The sequence below is a fragment of the Pleurodeles waltl genome, chromosome 8, assembly GCF_031143425.1.
Source record: "Pleurodeles waltl isolate 20211129_DDA chromosome 8, aPleWal1.hap1.20221129, whole genome shotgun sequence".
In the NCBI taxonomy this organism is placed as follows: Eukaryota; Metazoa; Chordata; class Amphibia; order Caudata; family Salamandridae; genus Pleurodeles; species Pleurodeles waltl.
In genome coordinates, this window is record NC_090447.1 from 395,521,669 (window position 1) to 395,539,426 (window position 17,758).

Genomic DNA, 17,758 nt, shown 5'->3' on the forward strand with positions numbered 1-17,758 from the left:
CATCGATGTCTGCTGGACCTGGGCTCCGATAAAGTTGTGGCTCTACTCTGATGATTTCATCTACCATGACCCTCAACTCATTGTTAGTGAAACGTGGGTGCTTTTGAGGTGCCATTTTGGTGAGGTGGGGGTGTTTGGTTGTGGGTGCAGGTGGGTTGTGGTGTTGGTATGTGTGTATGATGTGTGCCTTGTGCAAAATGTGAAGTTGTGTGGTGTGTGCTGAGTGTTCAAAGTGAATATGCCTGTGGTGTATGGGTTCTGTGTAACTGGGTTGTCACTATGGGGCTCATTCCGACCCCGGCGGTCAAGGACCGCCGGGGCCGGGGATGCGGGAGCACCGCCAACAGGCTGGCGGTGCCCCGCAGGGCATTCTGACCGCGGCGGTTTGGCCGCGGTCAGACCAGGAAAACCGGCGGTCTCCCGCCGGTTTTCCGCTGCCCTGGGAATCCCCCATGGCGGCGCAACTTGCTGCGCCGCCATGGGGGATTCTGACCCCCTCACCGCCATCCTGTTCCTGGCGGTTCCGACCGCCAGGAACAGGATGGCAGTGAGGGGTGTTGTGGGGCCCCTGGGGGCCCCTGCAGTGCCCATGCCAATGGCATGGGCACTGCAGGGGCCCCCATAAGAGGGCCCCACTTTGAATTCCAGTGTCTGCTCAGCAGACACTGGAATTCGCGACGGGTGCAACTGCACCCGTCGCACCTTCCCACTCCGCCGGCTCCATTCGGAGCCGGCTTCCTCGTGGGAAGGGGTTTCCCGCTGGGCTGGCGGGCAGCCTGCTGGCGGTCGCCCGCCAGCCCAGCGGGAAAGCCAGAATGGCCTCCGCGGTCTTTCGACCGCGGAGCGGCCATATGGCGGTTCCCTCCAGGCGGGCGGCTCCCGCCGCCCGCCGGGGTCTGAATGACCCCCTATGTGTGCTGTTCTTAGGGTTCACAAGGAATTGTGGGTATGTGAAGGGCTGATTTATAGTGCCGTGAACAGGTATTTGTGGTTTGTGTATGTGTCTCAGGTGTGGGGTATTCTAACTGGCCTATGTCCTGTTGCTGACTATTGGCGGTACCTTTTTTGAACAACTGTGGTGCACACCGCCAATCGTGTTCCTCCATGCATGGTCCACTGGGAAGGGATCTTACACATGATAGGGTAGACGGAATGGTGTAGGTGTGGCATGGCTGGTGGTTGAACAGTCATTCTTTTGCCATCGGTCGGCCTGGTGGTATGCCACTTATGGCTGAATTTGGGAATGTTTTCACTCTGGCTCGTAATACGGTGGTCACTGTGCCGCCGGCACTGATGGTATGGTGCCCGTATTCTGCATGGCGGTCTTGCAAGGATACCACCAACATCGTAATGAGGGCCTCAATTCTCTGCACCTCTCAAGTGAAACCCATAGTTTTCTCTGCAAGGTTCTGTTTCGTTTTATATGAATGTTTTGAAAGAGATATGTTTTTTAAAATAGATTTGTAATTGTTTTTTTGCCAGTACAATTACACATACTAGATGCAGCCTTCTAGAAAAGAGAGTTATTTTCAAGTATTATTCATAAAGTATTATTATTCAGTCCTGGGCATCTGAGGGTCCAATGTACAGTTTTGCAAGAGGGTACTCTGTCGTAACGACCACAGAGTACCCTCTCTGCCAAACTGAAGTTCTGCTTGCCTGATTTCCAGACCGGCAGACCTTCACTATGTAGAGGTGGAGATTCCTCCATCTCCACCACCTACATACCTCTCCACTGGTCCAACCGAGTAAGGGCCTTCTGAGGGTTTGGCTATGTGTCCTTCTGCCCAATTTAGAGTGGACGAACACATGGTCAGTTTTTCTTTTACAAAACGCCACTAAAAATGAGGCGATATGTAACATTAAGAACTTTTCAGTGACAGCCCCACCCACACCATGGGAGAAAACTCCAATGGGGAGAGGAGCATTGCTTTTTATATTTTCAAAAACAAAGCTTAGGGATTTTCTTTTTTAAAATAAAAACAGAAAATGAAAGTGTGCTGTGAGGCGCCATAATGCTGAGTGCAGCACATGGCAAATGTTCAATGCATTTTCTAGAACCATTGTGAAAGCAGTTCCTGTGAATGGAAGAGATGGCTAATGGGCATCTCCAACTTTGGCAGGCAGAGTACCTTCACAATGGTAGGAGTAAAGTAGTTCTCCCTGGTGATGGCACTTACACCATCCACCAAGCTTTAAATCAGGCCGTGAGTCGGAATTTCAAGTGAGTGAGTCTGAATCTCAATTGAAGATTAATATGTAAACACTGAGCTTGAGCTCACGCCCTGACATTACAAATACTGCTTCTTCTAAATAACAAAGGACAATCAGTGATCAATCGGTACAACATTACCAGTATAAAAATATGTGCTTGGATTTATATATTCTCTGATATATACTGCAAGTTCAGTAAAGCTCAGTAATGGTCACAACATAAAGTAATCCTCCACTTTAAATGAACATTAAACATTTACATTCATGTTAGTCAACCTCCGGTCTTTATGATATGGCAGAGCAGTGTAAGCACTGGAGAGGATGCAAATATAATGTAAACTAAAAAAAATATAAACCAACAAGAGCCAACTTACACATGTGCATTCTTCATCTGTCCTGTATCCGACCCAGTGTATTCAGGCACAACTGCATAACAGCTAATGCACCGCGTGTTGAGCCTGGCCCCATTCGCGGTCATCCAATTTTCAGGATTGCTGGCTTGGTAGTGTGGGAAGGGAGAGGCTTTAATGCATTTGCTAGTCATCACAGAAAAGAAAGGATCCCATAAATATGTCAAATTATCATGTATGTGAAGGAATCCAGACATGATAAAACTGACTTAATATTCGGATTCTGGGTCCAACAATTTGGGTTCAAGGCAGGGACTCTAAACATAGTATCATAAGGCAATCTGGAGAAATAGTAATCAAAATTAACAAACACATTTCACAATGAAAACACTACTCATGTTGCACTATATTCAGAAAATGATGGTGCAGTCCTTCTTCATCAAGAGATCTGTAACCAGACCTAAAAAGAGTGGTATCATTTGAACGTTAAGTGTGCAAAAGTTGAGAGGTAGAGGAACTGGTAATAGAAAGTCGAACCCTCAGTAGGGAACCCCGATTAGGCTGCCAATTTCTATGCTGAATCTGCCAGAATCTGCTGAATCTGCCAGAGGTGTCCAGGGTAATCCTGACACTCAAATTGGAGTCATGTTCTAAATCAGGATATCCAAAAAGGAGGTGGCTGCTTGCAACTCTGTAAGATGGATAGAAGCTGAGCTCATAACTGTGCATGCCCTCTCAGTGTGGATTTTTATATATGCTGCTTTGATGCCAGGATGGGCTACGATAGATTTTCTGTACTGGACAGTTCACTGCTATGCCCATCATACCATTCCTGTGGGATTATCATCGAGCAATAGATGTGTCCGTCAAAAGAGTCTTTAAGATTTTAGTTTTGGGCTGCTATTGAGAAACGGATGCGTATTTTAGTGATGGAAGGATCTGATGATATACAAGCAATAATTAAAGTGATTAGACAAAAAATGAGTACAAAGTAGTGGCATATTGTCATTGGTGCCACGCAAAATAACTTGTGTTGTTGAAACTACTTCAAAGTTCGTTACTTTAGAATGCTGCTCGTAATTGATTCCTAAAATCTGTTCAAAGCATTCAAGTTGGTAAACATATGTAGATTATCAGCATCCTCTGACCAATGTGGCTCATGTGTTTATGTCTTCCTGTACGTATATTGTTGTGAATAGTGTGAGTATTTTATGTCTCTGAATGTTTCAGATGTGTGTGGTTCATATTTTCCTAGTTATTCATAACACAGACACATTGGTCTTCTTGATCTATTTCTGTATAGGTGTATATCACATCTACACATTATATGCATTTTTATATATGTGCCTTTGTAATTGAATAGTGTCTTTGTATGTATGAATATGCCTACAGGTACCTCAACTTATCATATATGTGTTAGGATAGATGTCTTGTTTTAATTTGGCTGAAAGGCCACAGAGAAGGACACTTTGTCACTCTTCCACGTTTTACATGAACAAATTGTGAACTCCACTGACACTTTCCATCGCTATAGGTGGCCAGGCTCATAGGTTCATCCCGGGAACTTGATGGGAGCTAAACTGCCACATTATAATACTGGGATCTTGTAACTGAGTACTGCCAGGGCAGGCATAGGATGGCTTACACTGTAAGGCCATAAACCCGGATGCCTAAGGCAGGAAGCAGCAGCCACAGAGTCAGAAACAAGTAGAAGAGTAGGCAATTGGGCCATTTCAAAGCATGCTGGCAGCCCCTGTCTCTAATCCTTTATCAGATGTCTTGAATGATCACATTCAAAGGACGCATTGTAGTCAGGGCCAATTTAATTATGAGGCAGGATCAAACTATGCAGCAGGGTTTTCTAAATTATGAGTCAAGAAAAGCCAAATTAAGTATCACAATGCAGCACATTTTGTGATAGTATTACCTGAGTATTTTGTTATTTTACACTTTTAAACTATCTCTGCACAGGTTTCTACTCATTAGTATTAATCTGACACCCACCTACATCAGTAAGCTGCAAAAAGATAACCAGTGGACCTTTGAAAAGGTCCTTTCACTGTAGGACAGCATGTGCTGCCGTGTTTATAGTAACTTTTGATCTGTTTAAGAAACTTATTTTTAGTTTAAAAAAAACTGTGAATTATGAAGCAGATGATGGATTATGTGGCAAATGGGACAAATGCATACTTTTGAGAAAATATCCCATGTCTGCAAAATTGCATAATGTCCTATTACTTACTGGTAATCTTCATTACTCCTGGTACTGTTGTCCTCATCCCATTCATTATATTTGGAGATATATACTATCTCCCAGACAGAAAAAAGAACAAAAGGAATGTTAGAACTCTGCCCCACCTCTTCCCATCGGGAGTACGTACTGCGTACTTCCCCAGCATTCCTTCTGAACTACCAAGATCTCACTTATGAAGGCCAGCTGCTCGGAAGGCAAGGCGGGGCATAATGAATGGGACGAGGACAACAAGGCCAAGAGTAATGAAGATTACCAGTAAGTAAAAGGACATTACCCCAGGTCCCTACTGTCCTTGTCCCTTTCATTCCAATTGAGGAATACCTGTTAGACCTGGCATTCTTGGCTTAGACTCCCCTGTCTTTTTTGCCTCTGCTTCCTATGTTTTGACAGTGTGCTGGACTTTGTTTTTGCTAGTTTTTGTACTCTGGGCACTTTACCACTGCTGACTAGTACTAAAGTGCAAGTGCTCATTGTGTAAATTTAATATGTAATTGGCTTTTCCATGATTGGCATATTTAATTTACTAGTATGTCCCTAGTAAACTGCATTTGAGGTGCCCAAATTCTATAAATCAAATGCTACTAGGGGTCAGCAGCACTGGTTGTGCCACCCACAGGAGTAGCCCTGCCAGCCCAGACCTGCCACTGCAGTGACAGTGTGTGCAGTTTTAAACTGCCAATTCGACCCAAACCTTCCTTTTTATACATGTAAGGCACCCGCCAGGCAGGCCTTAGGTAATCCCATGGGCAGGGTGCAGTGTATGGTAAAGGTGGGACATGTACTGATGTGTTTTACATGTCCTTACAGTGAAATAAGGCCAAATTCTGTTTTCACTGTTTTAAGTCTTATCTCTCTCATAGGTTAACATGGTGACTGCCTTTAAAAATCTAATAAGTGCAGTGTCCCTTTGGTAGCAGATAGAGATTTGGAGTTTGGGGTCTCTGAACTCGCAATTTAAAAATTCTTCTTTCGGGTGAAGTTGGTTGTACAGTGTCAGTTTGAAAATGCAACTTTTAGAAAGGTTGCATTTTCTCACTCATACCATTCTGTGGCTCTGCCTGCTTGTGTACTCTCTGTCTCGGTCAGACTGACAGTTGGGCTGTTTTTGAATCACCACTAGACAGTGACACAGAGGGAGCTGGGCTGTAGCCTGCATATTCTGATTGGTCATGTGGGCTAGAATGGGCTGTGCCTGCCCTCACACAATGCAGTCTCCAACCCCCTACATTGTGTATGGAGCCAGGCCTGGGCAAGGCATGATCTTGTAAACAACAGAGACTTTCCTTTGAAGTTTGCCTACTTCAAAGGCAGAAAGGGGTATAAGTAGTGACCCAAAACCCAAGATTTTCAGATTACTTCTGGAACCAAGAGGCACATCTGCCAAGGAGAAGAGCTGAAGAGCTGGAGAATGAGTACCTCCTGTGACTGCGCTTTGTTGGGTTGGCCTGCAGTTGCTGCTTCTACCTGAAGGAGGACAAAGACTGGACCTTGTGGAATATTCATGCTTGTGAAGTGTCTCGAAGGGCTTGGACTAAGCTTGCCTCCTGTTTTGAAGTCACAGGGACATCAAAGACTTCCTCTGTCAGCACGTGGACTCTCTGCTGATAATGGTACCATGCAAAGTGGTGCTCTATCCAGTCCCTTGACAATCAAAGGTGTTACTGGTGGAACCAAGGTTGAAATCCAGGTACAGGAGCCATGCAGGAAATATTTTGATGCACCACCTACATCGAGGCTGAAAATGAAGCACCACCTGCATCTTGGCTGGGAAATCGGCCCATCACCTGCATCGCATCTGGACAAAAGCCACAACACTCACTTGTGGCTGCTGAAATCGAAGCAAACTCCACGCAGCACAGATTCTTGTGCAGGCGGATTTCGCACACATTATCACTGGGCCTCAAAATCAATGTGAACCTGCACTAATCTAAGATGCCCCTGTCCGGAAATCAAAGCATTACTCTCTTGCAGGAGAGAAAAATGGCACATCGCCTACCCGAACGGAGAAGAATTGACAAGTAAGGAATCAACTCATCACTGACTTTTCCGAAGCACTCTCGCCGGCTTTATTTTTGATGCAAACCAGGGACTTTGTGTAACAACGTTTCCATTGTTTTTTATTTGGTAAGATTCTATTATTTAAAAAAATTAATAACTTTACTTGTGTATGTTGGATTTTTGTTGTTTTTGTCTTGTTTGATTTAGATGAATATTGCCTATTTTTCTAAACTGGTGTAGTGTTCATTTTGTAGCGTTTTCACTATATTACTGTGTGTGTTGGTACATATACTTTACACATTGCCTTTGGCATAGGCCTGACAGCTCGTTCCAAGCTACCAAGCGGGTAAGTAGGGGTCATCCTGGGTGTGTAACTCCCTCGCCCTGACTAGAGTGGGTGGGTTCTGCCTCGATTAGCTGCATACCATAGCTAACCAGAAACCAAATTTCTAACATTGATGAGCAGCTGTGAGGATGGAATTAATAGTTGTGCTTAACATACAGTGATTACATGTACACTACTGTTTTCAGTGCAGACCATTATGTGACCACATACTTCTTGTTTTTGCTTTTTCAATTTTGTGACTTTTTCTGCCTCCATTTTTTTTTGTATTTTTGAACTTCTCTTGGGAACTTTCTGGAATACTTTTGGAATTTTGCATTTTTGAGTACGCACCAACATGTCTCAATCTGGGGATGCACCAGCTGTGGCTCCAAAGGCTGTTTTTGAGTTGCAGAAACTGGAAGAGTGCACAGTGGCTCAACTGAAGCAATTTTGTAAGGATTGTTGGACCTGACATTCTTAGGGTGGTCACACCTAACTTTTTGCTTGCCTCCCTCCAATTTTTGGACACTGTGGGGATCATTCCAACCCTGGCGGTCGGTGTTAAAGCGGCAGCAAAACCGCCAATAGGCTGGCGATAAAAAAAATGCAATTCCAACCCTGGCGGAAACCGCCAACAGAGACCGCCACTTTAACACACCGCCCGCCACGGCGAGACAAACAAACAGTGCGGCGGTCACCGCCAACAGACAGGCGGGAGACAATGTACCGCCCACCCTATCACAACCCACCAATCCGGCACCTTTTCCGGGGCGGTAGCCCCGCCGATAAAAACACGGCGGAAACAGACATTTCAAACGGAAAACGCTCACCTACATACACCCCACGAGGAATCTGGACAGCATGGAACCCGAACTCCACATCCTACCAGCCATTGTCTTCCTGCTCCTCTACCAGGAGCACGAACGCCGGCGCAGAAGACAACGGTGAGTACTGCACCTACGACACAGGGGAGGTGGGAAGGAGAAAATATTACGGGGACACACATATGCAACACACCCACCCTCACCCACTACAACACACAAATCAATGCATAGCAACACATCACAGTTACCCCCCCAAACACCCCGGAAGAATGCAAAGGCAAAAGGAAATGATTATAAATTTAGAATTATATTGTAAGACTGAGTATAAAATATATCACACATCTATAACTTTATATACATAAATTGTCCAGTCCGATATGTCTATCAACCATTGTTCGTGGGCCACTGGGCCAAAACACATGGGCAAAGCCCACACAGGATACCTGCCTCCAACAGAGAGAACACTGCAGGGGCCTCAGATAGGAAAACTATAGGCACCTCAGGGGGAAGGGAAGGGGGGCACCTCAGCCAGATGAGTCCACGACGCCAGATCCACGAGGGGCCTCCATGGCCACTGTGCCATCCTGGGATGTGCAAAGCCACAGTCTCTCAAGTCTCTACAGTGGGTGGGTTGCCCACTGTGCCATCCTGGGGAGTGCAAAGCCACAGTCTCTCAAGTCTCTACAGTGGGTGGGTTGCCCACTGTGCCATCCTGGGTAGTGTAAAGCCACAGTCTCACAAGTCTCTACAGTGGGTGGGTTGCCCACTGTGCCATCCTGGGGAGTGCAAAGCCACAGTCTCACAAGTCTCTACAGTGGGTGGGTTGCCCACTGTGCCATCCTGGGGAGTGCAAAGCCACAGTCTCTCAAGTGAATAACAGTCTCCACTGCTACTGGAGGGGGACTAGTGCCCAGAGTGCTTCGTGCAGCCCTGCCCGACACAGATGCGGGCCTGCCCCTTCCGCCAATGGGCCAGCGGTTCTTGAGATGAAGGGCCCAGTTCAGCGGTTCTTGAGACGGCAGTGCCTAGCGGAGCGGTGCTTGAGACAGCGGTGCCCAGCGGAGCAGTGCTTGAGATGAAGGGCCCAGCGGAGCAGTGCTTGAGATGAAGGGCCCAGTTCAGCGGTTCTTGAGACGGCGGTGCCCAGCGGAGCGGTGCTTGAGACGGCGGTGCCCAGTGGAGCAGTGCTTGAGATGAAGGGCCCAGCGGAGCAGTGCTTGAGATGAAGGGCCCAGTTCAGCGGTTCTTGAGACGGCGGTGCCCAGCGGAGCAGTGCTTGAGACGGCGGTGCCCAGCGGAGCAGTGCTTGAGATGAAGGGCCCAGTTCAGCGGTGCTTGAGACGGCGGTGCCCAGCGGAGCAGTGCTTGAGATGAAGGGCCCAGTTCAGGGGTTCTTGAGACGGCGGTGCCCAGCGGAGCGGTGCTTAAGACGGCGGTGCCCAGCGGAGCAGTGCTTGAGATGAAGGGCCCAGTTCAGCGGTGCTTGAGACGGCGGTGCCCTGTTCAGCGGTTCTTGAGATGAAGGGCCCAGTTCAGTGGTGCTTGAGATGAAGGGCCCTGTTCAGCGGTGCTTGAGACGGCGGTGCCCTGTTCAGCGGTTCTTGAGATGAAGGGCCCTGTTCAGCGGTTCTTGAGACGGCGGTGCCCTGTTCAGCGGTTCTTGAGATGAAGGGCCCTGTTCAGCGGTTCTTTAGACGGCGGTGCCCAGCGGAGCAGTGCTTGAGACGGCGGTGCCCAGCGGAGCAGTGCTTGAGATGAAGGGCCCAGTTCAGCCGTGCTTGAGACGGCGGTGCCCAGCGGAGCAGTGCTTGAGATGAAGGGCCCAGCGGAGCAGTGCTTGAGATGAAGGGCCCAGTTCAGCCGTTCTTGAGACGGCGGTGCCCTGTTCAGCGGTTCTTGAGATGAAGGGCCCTGTTCAGCGGTTCTTGAGACGGCGGTGCCCAGCGGAGTGGTGCTTGAGATGAGTGTCCTGGTCAGCGGATCCGGCCCAGGCATGGTTGTCACTCGCCACCTGACATGTGGCTGGCGGGGCCTTCCTGCCCATCTGTCTGGTGGCTTGCGGGGCCCTCCTGGGCTGCAGTACCCGGCCTGTGGGTGTCCTCCTGCCCACCTGGGACGTGGCTTGCGGGGCCCTCCTGGGCTGCAGTACCGGGCCTATGGGTGTCCTCCTGCACACCTGGGATGGGGTTGGTGGGGCCCTCCTGGCCAGCTGGCCTGCTGCCGGACTTGTCGGGCGTGCTGCCCTTCCCACCCTTCTCTGTACGCCTGTGGCCCTTTCCCACCTTTGGCGGTGTGCCAGGTGGCACCCGACTCCCTGCCGGAGCCAATGTAGGGATCTTGGTCCCTGGCGTCTTTGGTCTCTTGCGCCGGGCACTGGCAATCTACGGATGCTTTTCCGGGGGTGGGCTGGCCGTGCCTTGGCTCCTAGCTGAACTGGATGCCCTTGAGGGTGGGGGACTCCACAGTCCATGGCAGACTGTCTTTACAGGTCCCGGTTTTGTGGTGGCTGAGGTGCTGATTGGAGTCTTATGAGAAGGACGGGGTGGGGGAGTTGTTGAAAAGAGGTCAAGTTTGGAAAAGAAAAGCAATTTGGAAAGAGAGGGACGGGTAGGTGTAGTGGGTATGGGAGTGGAGGAAGAGGATGTGGTTGTAGGAGTGTGAAGTCTGGTGACTTTGGGTGCAGGTGCTTGGGCTGGAGGCTGTCGTGAGGTGGATGGCTGTTGGGTGGGTGGCTGCCTGCGTTTGTGTAGTTTGGAAGAGGGGGTGACAGACACACTGGGAGAGGACACAGGGGACGTGTGAATGGTAGTGGGGGTGGTGACTGCACGTTTGCGGAGTGTTCTGGTGCGTGTGCTAATGATGGACGTAGTGGCTGAAGATGTTGTGCATGCAAGTGTGAGTGGAGACGTGACAGGGAGGGAGGAGGGAGACGAGGAGGAGGGGGTCACAGTGGAGGCAGTGGCTGTTGGTATGTCTGCATGTGGATGTTGCTTGTGTGAATGCTTGTGTGATGTGTGGTGCTTATGTCTGGATGAGCTTCCCTTGGGTGTTGAGGTGTGTGCAGGCTGATCTGATGGTGTGTCTGGGATAGGCAGAGGTACAGGGGATTGGGTCTGGGTGGAGGAAGTTGGAGGGGGAAGGCTAGAGACAGGGACAATTTGCTGCCGTCAGTGCTGAGGCCAGAGCGTTGAACGATCGCTGATGGGCAGCCTGACCCGAATGAATGCCCTCCAGGTATGCATTACTCCGGTGCACCTCCCTTTCTACACCCTGGATGGCATTCAAAAGGGTAGACTGCCCAACAATGATGGTCCTCAGGAGGTCAATGACCTCCTCACTGAGGGCAGCAGGGGCGACAGGGGCAGGGCCTGAGGTGCCTGGGGCGAAGGAGATGCCCACCTTCCTGGGTGAGCGGGCACGGGGCAAACGCTGAGGGGCTGCTGGGAGGGCGGTGCTGGTGTGCTGGGTGGCGGCTGTAGCTGTTGTTGCGGGGGGCACGGATGTTGCCGCCACCACAAGGGAGCTCCCTTCAGAGGACGAGTCGCTGTCACTGACATCAGCACGAGTCCCCGCTGTGGAGCTCCCCTCGCCCTCCGTCCCACTGGTGTATTCGGACTCCGTTGCATGGCCCTCCAGGGCCATGTGGGATGCAGCTCCCTCGTGCTCCGATGCCACTTCTCCTCCGCCTGATGATGCTAATGCACAAATGAACAGGAAGACCACAAAAAGGGGGGGGGGAGAAATAAAGACATGTTGAGTGCATGCATTGGCGACACGGTTGGCGGAGAGGACAGACACAGAAGCCCCCTGCACTACGCCGCGCACTTGGGGTCCACTACGCAATCCGTGGGATATGGCCTACAAGCCTATGGACGACAACTGCCCACATAGATGACACAGGGCCATGGATACCTGAACTTGGCACCCTACAGAGGTGGGGGTGGGGGCACAGGGCCTACAGAAATCGCACTGGCCTAGGGATACCCACAGCCCTCCTCCCCCACCCAGACACCTCCACTGCGCGCAATGTCAGCAGAATGTATTTGTACTCACCCCCTTGTGTCTGCTGTGATGTCCTCACGCGCCCATCCAAATCGGGGTAGGCCACCGCCAGGATCCGGGACATCAGGGGGGTCAAATGACGACTGGCACCCCTCCTACGTTTGGAGGCCATCCCCAGCTGAGCCTCCGCCGTCTTCCTGCTCCAGCGTCGGATGTCCTCCCACCTCTTCCGGCAGTGGGTGCCCCGTCTGTTGTGGACCCCCAGGGTCCGGACGTCCTTGGCGATGGCACGCCAAATCGCGACTTTCTGTTGGGCGCTGACCTATGTGACATGTACAGGGAGAGAATAATTGTCATCACCTTCTGCATGCTCGATGTGAGTGGCCCCCCATCCCCACCCTTGCCATGTGGCACATGCTCTCATCTGTTGTTTGATGCATGCCTCAATCGCACCCCTCCCAACCATCTTTCATCCACCCCACTCAACCCAGGCATTGCCCACTAAGCATGGTCCCAGTGTACTTACCTGTTGGTCTGGAGGACCGTAGAGTAGCGCATACTGGGGGAGGACCCCATCCACAAGTTTCTCCAACTCCTCCGCAGTGAAAGCAGGGGCCCTTTCCCCAGTCGCATGAGCCATTGTCTCTTCCAGACCGTGGTCACAGCAGCACTTGCAGTGTAGGTCCTCTCCTGGGAAAGATCAGGTATCGAGTGATTAAGCAGATAGAAAATGGCGGTCACACCCGTGGCGGTGCATATCGCGGCGGTGCGTACCGCGACCGCCGGCGCACATCGTCATTGGCTCCTGAAACCCATAGGGTTCAATGTTAACCAATGCGCAATTGTGCCGCGGTCTTCGACCGCCTACCGCCGCGGTGTGCCACGCCAGCACATTGACCTCACATCCCACTGTCGCACTTCACAAGTCAGGCAGCCGCCATTTCAAGGGCCCACATGGCTTAATTTCTACTGCGTCACACATACCTAGGCCTTGCACCAACACTCATACAAACCTTTCAATGCATTGGGAATCGTGTTATGTGCAAGCTGTGGTTACGTACCTGTGGGTTGATTGACTCTGTGCTCGCTGTTGTCCTTCATAGGCACCGTCTGCTGGGACATGCGAGGAGATGGAGGAATCTTCCCGTGTACAGACCGCTGGTGGACCTGTCGACAATGGAGGAACGACATGTCATACTGACATACAGGCTTGACCGAGCCACTATACAGGAACTGTGTGCCCAGCTGGAGCCAGACCTGATGTCACCCATTCGCCAACCCACAGGGATCCCCCTTCTAGTGCAGGTGCTGTCAGTACTCCATTTCTTAGCAAGTGGGTCATTTCAAACAACAGTGGCCATATCATCAGGGATGTCCCAGCCCATGTTTTCCTAGGTGTTGTCCAGAGTGTTGTCTGCCCTGCTCAAACACATGCGGAGCTACATCATTTTCTCTGAGGTGGGGGATTTGGTTACAGTGAAAAGAGACTTCTATGCCCTTGGACATATTCCCAACATCATTGGTGCCATTGATGGGACACATGTTGCTTTGGTCCCCCCCAGCAGGAGTGAACAGGTGTACAGGAACCGGAAGAGTTATCATTCGATGAATGTACAGATGGTGTGTTTCGCTGACCAGTACATCTCCCATGTTAATGCCAAGTTCCCTGGCTCAGTGCATGACACGTACATCCTGCGAAATAGCAGCATCCCGTATGTGATGGGTCAACTCCAGAGGCACCGGGTGTGGCTATTAGGTGACTCTGGTTACCCCAACCTGTCATGGCTACTGACCCCAGTGAGGAATCCCAGGACAAGGGCAGAGGAACGGTACAATGAGGCCCATGGGCAGACTAGGAGGGTGATCGAACGCACCTTTGGCCTCCTGAAGGCCAGGTTCAGGTGCCTCCATATGACAGGTGGATCCCTAATGTACTCACCAAAGAAGGTGTGCCAGATCATCGTGGCCTGCTGTATGCTTCACAACCTGGCTTTGCGCCGCCAGGTGCCTTTTCTGCAGGAGGATGGTCCAGATGGTGGTGTTGTAGCAGCTGTGGAGCCTGTGGAGAGTGAAGAGGAGGAAGCCGAAGAGGACGACATAGAGAACAGGAACACAGTAATACAGCAGTATTTTCAATGACACACAGGTAAGAGTACACACCGGCATATTACATTTACTTAAAGACTCCTACCTCTCTACTGTCTGACTTTTTCCCCCAGTGTATGGTAACTGAGTTGTGACTTTCCCTTCCGTTTTCATAGATGTGGGCCCCACTGCATGACATCTGCTTTGTTTCCCCATGGACTACAGCTGTGTGACAGCGGTTTGTTGGCATCACAATGTGAATGAACATTTTGGCACGGTCATGTCTAATACATTTGTTCTAAATCACAGCCAGACTCCAGATTGTTTTGTGCAATAAGTGTTTTTATTCAAGTGCTATAAATTGGATGGGTGGTTGCAAATCGGTGAGGGGTGATGGTGGAGGATTGTCCATGGCAGAGTCCAGACTATCAGTATCACAGGTGCATTGTCCAAATGCCTGTGGGAAGTGGAGCAGGGGCAGTTTATGGTTGGACAGCGTGACAATGTGGGACAGTGCGATGACAATCAGGGCGGTATCCTTTGCTGGCGGGGGTCTTGACATCTTACTCTGTCTTCTTCCTGGATCTCAGGGCCCACTTGCGGGGTGGTTCTCCTTCTGCAGGGGGTGGGGTTCTGGTGGCCTGTTGGTCTTGTGTCGGGGCCTCCTGTCCACTAGCGCCGGCGGAGGTGGTAGGCAGTTCTTGGTGCATGCTAGTGTCAGGGGCCCTTTGAGGTGCCACAGTGTCCCGCAATGTGGTGACTACCTCATTCAGGGCCACTACGATGGTACCCATGGCGGAACTTATGTTTCTTAGTTCCTCCCTGAACCCCATATACTGTTGCTCCTGCAGAAGCTGGATCTCCTGAAACCTGGCCAGGACCGTCGCCATCATCTCCTGGGAGTGGTGGTATGCTCCCATGATGGAGGAGAGGGCCTCGTGGAGAGTGGGTTCCCTAGGCCTGTCCCCCCCCTGTCGCACAGCAGCCCTCCCAGTTCCCCTGTTTCCATGGGCCTCTGTCCCCTGGACCGTGTGCCCACTATCACTGCCCCGAGGTCCCTGTTGTTGTTGGGGTGTTGGGTTAGCCTGGGTTCCCTGTAGTGGTGGACACACAGCTGATTGACGTGTCCTGGGGACAGAGTTATGGGCCCGCTGGGTGGGTGCTGTGCTGGTGTTTCCAGAGGGGGGAAGGTCTGCTGTGGCCTGTGGCTGTGTGAGGGGAACCGACTGTCCCGAGGTCCCCGATGGACCGGACTGGTCATCTAGATCCAGGGAGACAGAGCTGCTGTCCTCACTGTGGGCCTCTTCTGGGGGTGGAGTGGACATTTGTGGACCCTCCTGCGCGGTGACCTGGAGTTCGGGTCCTGCAGGGGTATAAAAGTATGGTTATTGCTTCTGTGTGTGCCATAGCGTGCAATGGGTGGGTGCCCGTGTACCCCAGTGCTGGCATTCCTTTGTGGGGGCTGTTGTGACGGTGGTTGGGGTGGGGGGTTGTATGTTTATGTGCATTGGGCATGCTTAGGTGATGGGTGTCCATGCTTTGGGGACGCATGCAGGGCTAGGTGTTGGGATGGGTGGGTTGTGATGGTGAGACATTTGCAAGGAGTAGGTGTGATGGGGGTGGGGGTGTGGGTGGGGGTATGAGTTGGCATGCAGGTGGGGTGGGGGGGAAATAGTAGTGAAGATGAGACTTAACAGAGTCCATACCTCCAGCTACTCCAGCGAGGCCCTCAGGATGCAGGATGTTCAAGACCTGCTCCTCCCATGTTGTAAATTCTGGGGGAGGAGGTGGGGGTCCGCCGCCAGTCCGCTGCACCACGATGTTGTGCCTGGATACCATGGAACGCACCTTCCCCCTTAGGTCGTTCCACCTCTTCCTGATGTCGTCCCGATTGGTTGGGTGCTGTCCCACAGCATTGACCCTATCCTCTATTCTGCTCCATAGCTCCATCTTCCTGGCAATGGTGGTGTGCTGCACCTGTGCCCCGAACAGCTGTGGCTCTACTCGTACAATTTCCTCCACCATGACCCTGAGTTCATCATCAGAGAACCTGGGGTGTCTTTGCTGTGCCATGGGGTGGTGTGGGTGATGTGTAGGGTGGATTGTGTGGTGCTAAGTGTGGTGATGTGTATTGTTGTGTTGTGTGAAGTGCGTGCAAATATTGTTGGGTGACAGTGAATTGGGCGTCTGGGTGCTCGGATGTCTTTTCTCGGTGCGTGTTCACGAATCTCTAGGAGTGGAGGTTTGTGGGTGATGTGGGTGTGTATTTTATATTGTAATGGTTGTGTGGGAGTGGTGTGTGTATGTGTATCAGGTGTGTGCATTTTGAATTGTCCAATGTGATTGTATTTTGTAAGTGTGTGTGTATTCTGAGCGCAGCGGTGTGTACCGCCAATAGAATACCGCGGTTGAAAGACTGCCACGTGCATTCGTGTGTCGTGATAGTGTGGGCGTATTTCTGTTGGCGTGACGGTGGAGGTTTGGTCATCGGCAGTTTCTCGCTGGCCTTTGGTGTGGCGGACTTTTGTGGATGTCTGTATTTTGGCGGTTTGACTGTTGTGGGTCAGAATGACCGTGGCGGTTTACCGCGGCCGCGGCGGTGTTATGGCGGTCTTCTGAACGGCGGTAAGCGCCTTTTACCGCCGAGGTTGGAATGACCACCTGTGTTTGCTGGTTTTAGGATTCTGCACACTTTACCACTGCCAACCAGTGCTAAAGTGCATATGCTCTCTCCCTTAAAACATGGTGACATTGGTTCATACCCAATTGGCTTACTTAATATACTTGTAAGTCCCCAGTAAAGTGCACTACATGTGCCCAGGACCTGTAGATTAAATGCTACTAGTGGGCCTCCAGCACTGATTGTGCCACCCACATAAGTAGCCCCTTAACCATGCCTCAGGCCTGCCATTGCGAGGCCTGTGTGTACAGTTTCACTGCCATTTCAACTTGGCATATAAAGGTACTTGCCAAGCCTTAAACTTCCCTTTTTCTGCATATAACTCACCCCTAAGGAAGGCTCTAGGTAGCCCATAGGTCAGCGTGCTATGTAGATAAAAGGCAGGACATATACCTGTGTAGATTATATGTCCTGGTAGTGTAGAACTCTTAAATTTATTTTACACTGCTGTGAGGCCTGCACTTTTCATAGGCTAACATTAGGGCTACCCTCATATACTGTTTGAGTGGTACATGTTGATCTGAAAGAAGTAGCAAGGTCGTATTTAGTATGGCCAGAATGGTAATACAAAATCCTGCTGACAGGTGAAGTTGGATTTAATATTACTATTTTAGAAATGCCACTTTTAGAAAGTGAGCATTTCTCTGCACTTGAATCCTTCTGTGCCATACAATCCACGTCTTGCTAGGTTATTTGACGGCTGCCTTGTGCTTTTCACTCAGACAACCCCAAACACAGGATGCTCAGTCACACCTGCACACATCTGCATACTGAATGGGTCTTCCTGGGCTGGGAGGGTGGAGGGCCTAACACTTACATTTGAAAGGACAGTGGCCTGCCCTCACACAATGGACTGCCAAACCCATACTGGGACCCTGGCAGACAGGATGGAACTGAAAGGGGACCTTGTGCACTTCTAATCCACTCTTTGAAATCTCCCCCACTTCAAAGGCACATTTGGGTATTTAAACAGTCACTTCTGGACAGGATACCACTGGTGAAGAAACTCTGAACTAGACCATGCAA